We start from the raw sequence: 4,762 nt of genomic DNA, 5'->3' as shown, positions 1-4,762 counted from the left end.
CCTAACTTTGGCCCAAGGAAAATAGCTGGTCAGTTTTGAGTCTCAATGCCTTCTATAGCATCCAAGATATAGAGAAATCCACCCAATCATTAAAAAAACATTTTAAAGGAGAGTATGAATAGGATATATGTTTTTAATGTGATGAGAAACAAAGTATTTTGCTGTCAATGAATGAAAATCTCAATTCAAGTATGTATTGGAGGAATTTAAAAATATCTCTTTTACTCAAATACATATTCTCAGAAACAATTAAAATTCATTTGTATCTGTCTACATTTAAAGATTTTCCAGTAGGCTAAAATGACTTTTTGAGGATTCTAATCAAATCAATATAATAGAAAACAACTTGCTAATGTCTGTAGGATAAAAAGAAAATCTCTAACCTTGAAGAAACAGTAAATGCAAAATAATTAAGTCATGGAAATAACAATTGCTGCATTTAAGAATGTGTAGCTTTTGTTCATTTTCATATTACTGAATAATGATTGCATTTTATAAGTAGATGTGTTTGAAAACCTATCTATCATAGGCAAGAGTGGAATTACGAAGGGGATCACGGACTTCACATCTTAATCTTTAGAAATGAAATACTGATTTTCTTTGGTTTACTTTTTTTCTCCTTAAGAATCAGTCACATACTTACCTGGCAGGGGAGATACCATGATCACGAAGGTGGTTGTCCCAGGGCGAGGTTTATCCATTGCACTCCGGATGTGCTGACCTCTGCGATTTCCCCAAATGTGGGAAACTCGACTGCATAATTTGTTGTAGTTGGGGACTGCGTTCGCGCTAGAAAAAAAGGAAAGAATCAATCAGAAACTCTTTAGGAATATATGTGGAAAAAGTCTCCTTCCAACATGGGGATCTGCTTACCATCTTGGCAAAATCCCAAAGGATATTTTCCTCACAGCACTATGGCCTTCACCCCAAACTGAACTAACTGAGTCCTTTATAAGGAAGGGAAAAGAATTTGGCCAAAAGTACTAGGGCACTAGCCCATAGGAAGAGTTATAAACAGTAACCAGAGTAATCCACTTCAGTAAGAGCTTTGGCTTTCCTCCAATAAAATAAATCCCCAATTTTTATTGTGGCATTCAAGACACTTTGGAAATTTAATCTACCTAAATTAATTTCCTTATCTGTTGCTAATTCTCTGGTATGCTGACCATACACAATGTTCCATGCTTTTATTGCCTCCTTCGTTTTTCTCATATTGTTCTCTTTGCCTTGAATGGCATCACCCAGCCATCAAAAGCCAATAAAATCAGAGTATGTGCAGAAGCTTCAGCATAGCACAGGTCTGAGCAGTCAAGAACTGGAGCTCAGGAGCTGCTAACATGGAGAAGCTCAGGTAAACATTACAGGCTTTAGGTTGAGATCTTGCCGGGAGTACGTACTGCTAAGAGTAAAAGTAAACAACAACAACAACAACAAAAATAGACAAACAACTTTCACAAATACTGAGACCCAGTCCTAAATCACTTCAATCTATAATTGGAATAAGGAGAATATTCCCTAACTAACTGCCTCCCAGAGATCAAATATATCCTCTCTGAAGGAATGATAGCTTCCTCTGGAGACTCATATTCCATTTATAATTTATTTATACAAAAGAACAGCCAGTCTATCAGCACTTACTAAACAATGTTTCATTACATTAAGGAAGTATTGTTTTGTTTTACATTGAGAATGGTATTGTGGAACTACTAGAAATGAGTACTTATCTTTAGAAAAATAGACTGAAAAAAATTGCTAGGCATACCATGAGGAAAGATTACCAAGAGATGCTAGAAGACAGAGTAACTTAACATATTCAAAATAGTAGAAGACAGGACTGAAAATTTCTACAGAGTTGAAATCTATAGAAAGATCAAAAAGAAAAAACCTTCACTTAAGAAATACGCTAACTACAGTTAATAAGTAAACAGATGGCTTAAACAGAAGAGTGGGCATATCTGTAGAGGAAGACAGTATTTCAATAGAACATATACAGTATAAAGTATAAAGCACAGAAAGATAGGAGGGTGAAAGAGAGAGAGAAGTGTGCAAGATAGATAAGAAACATGTATAACTTGTGTCTCAGAAGGAGAAAAGAGAGAGGAGAAAAGAAGGTATAAATGGCCGAGCACTTTCTAAAACTAAAGAAAAATACCAACCTGTAGATTCAAGAATTTCTGCAAACCTCAAGTGAGAAAAATACTGAGTGAAATTCAGGAAGAAAAAGAAAATCTTAAGCTGGAGAAAAAAGGCACTTTACCTTTAAGGAAGCAACAATAAGAATGAGAGGCACTTCTCAGAAATAAAATGAAATAAAAAACCAATGTAATGGTCGCTTTTTTTTTTTTTTTTGAGACGGAGTCTCCCTCTGCCGCCCAAGCTGGAGTGCGGTGGCGCCGTCTCGGCTCACTGCAAGCTCCGCCTCCCGGGTTCCCGCCATTCTCCTGCCTCAACCTCACGAGTAGCTGGGACTACAGGCGCCGCCACCACGCCCGGCTAATTTTTTTTTTTTTTTTTTTTTTGAGACGGAGTCTCGCTCTGTCGCCCAGGCTGGAGTGCAGTGGCCGGATCTCAGCTCACTGCAAGCTCCGCCTCCCGGGTTCACGCCATTCTCCTGCCTCAGCCTCCCGAGTAGCAGGGACTACAGGCGCCCGCCACCTCGCCCGGCTAGTTTTTTGTATTATTTTTTAGTAGAGACGGGGTTTCACCGTGTTAGCCAGGATGGTCTCGATCTCCTGACCTCGTGATCCGCCCCTCTCGGCCTCCCAAAGTGCTGGGATTACAGGCTTGAGCCACCGCGCCCGGCCTATTTTTAGTAGAGGCGAAGTTTCACCGTGTTAGCCAGGATGGTCTCCGTCTCCTGAACTCGTGATCCACCCGCCTCAGCCTCCCAAAGTGCTGGGATTACAGGCGTAAGTCACTGCGCACGGCCGTAATGATGGCTTCTTAATAACTAACAATAATAATTGATAAAGTAGAATTTAATGCACGTGAAAAATAGTTATTTCTAATGAAAGTGAAACCAAAACATTTTAAAACAAACATCATTAGAGATAACTTGGCATCGGTAAATCTACTGAAACACACTAAATAAAATTCTTCAGACCAAAAGAAAAAAAAAAAAAAGATAGCATATGAAAACAAGCAACAAAAGAAAAGATGAAGAGCAATGGTGAGGGTAAATATGTGGATTAATCTAAATGAATCTTGACTGCATAAAATAAAAATCAGATTTTTATGGAGTTTTGTCTATACAAATAATTAAAATTATGCAATTAATAGCACTAAAGGAGGTGCATGAAGAGAATAAATAAAATTACAATACTTTAAATGTTTAAAGTCTTGCACTTTCCTAGAAGGAGTAGAAATACTAATTTTAACTACCTTTTATTTTCAGTTATACATATGAACTCTGTAGTTTAACAACTGAAAAAATACGTTGAGTTTAGAACAGAAAAGGAAATAAAGCAAACACATAATAACAAAAATAATTCGTTCAAAAAAGGCAAGAAACAAAAAAATCAAATATAGAACAGTGGGATAAATAGAAAAAATTAGTATAATTGTAAAAATAAACATGGATATACCAGAAATTCCATCAAATGTAAACAGACTAAGTATTCTAATTAAAAGACAAAGATTATCAGAGTGAATTTTAAGAAAATGAAATTTATTCTACTTTAAAGAAACTCAAATGTAAAAATACAGAAAGGTTGACAATAAAAGCATGAAAAGAGATACAGGCTGCAAACACTAACCAAAAGAAAGTTAGTGTAGCTATATTACTCTCAGACAAAATTGACTTTATAAAATGAATTATCACTAGAGAAAAAGATGATACTCCATGATGATGAAACTGTCAGTCTATCAGGAATATATAAAAATTCAAAATTTGCATGCACCTAGTAACAAAGTCTCAAAGTATTAAGCAGTCACAAAGTAAAAAAGAGAAATGGATATATCTACAATCATAGTAGGAAATCTTAACATAACCTTTCTCATTACCTGGTAGAACAAGTGGACAAATTTGGATTTGTAGATACTTTGAACAACTGCAGAATGCACATTTTTTTCTTATTCCTATAGAATATTAACCATAATTGAACATGTCAAGGCATAAAGCAATTTAAACAAGCTCTAAAGGGTTGAAATCTCACAGATTATGTTATTTGCAATAGTGGAGCTAAAGTAGAAATAAATAATAAATCAAAATCTAAAATTTTTTTCAAAGTTATGCAAATTAAGCAAAAACACATTTGAGTAAGTCATAAATAAAAGAAGATATCACAATGGAAATTAAATTGAATTCTAAAATGTGTGATGCAACAAAAGCTGTGCTTAAAGGGAAATTTATAGCACTGCTAGAGAAGCACAGTCTGAAAAGTAATAATTTAACATACAGTTCAAAATATCAGGAAAAAGTAACAGAAAATTAAAATAAAAGAAAGTCAAAGGAAGAAAATATTAAATATAAAAATATTTAAAAACATATAGAGAAGATGCACAAAAATAGACAATGACATAGTGAACAGATACAATTGGTACAACTGGAACAATACTATAAGGACTAATCAAAAAGAAAATTGAGAAAACATAAATTACCAATATCCTGCATACATAATTAGAAAATATAATAAAAGGAATGAATACTAATAGATTTAAAACGTTAATTGAAATGGACAAATTCATTGAAATTGCAATTTATAAAATTTGCACTAAAAAATATAAAAAGCTTTAATAATCCAAAATTTATTTAAGTAATGTA

General features: G+C 34.4%; 1 non-coding gene across 1 annotated transcript; it reads left to right on the top strand.

Moving 5' to 3' along the window:
* Nucleotides 1-635: 635 nt before the first annotated feature.
* On the top strand, nt 636-794 carry LOC114671621 (U1 spliceosomal RNA). Its single transcript, XR_003721656.2, has one exon. It is a non-coding gene; the product is annotated as a U1 spliceosomal RNA (small nuclear RNA).
* Nucleotides 795-4,762: the final 3,968 nt, after the last annotated feature.

Source organism: Macaca mulatta, chromosome 12 (assembly GCF_049350105.2).
Source record: "Macaca mulatta isolate MMU2019108-1 chromosome 12, T2T-MMU8v2.0, whole genome shotgun sequence".
Lineage (NCBI taxonomy): Eukaryota > Metazoa > Chordata > Mammalia > Primates > Cercopithecidae > Macaca > Macaca mulatta.
This window is presented reverse-complemented; position numbering and strand designations above follow the sequence as displayed.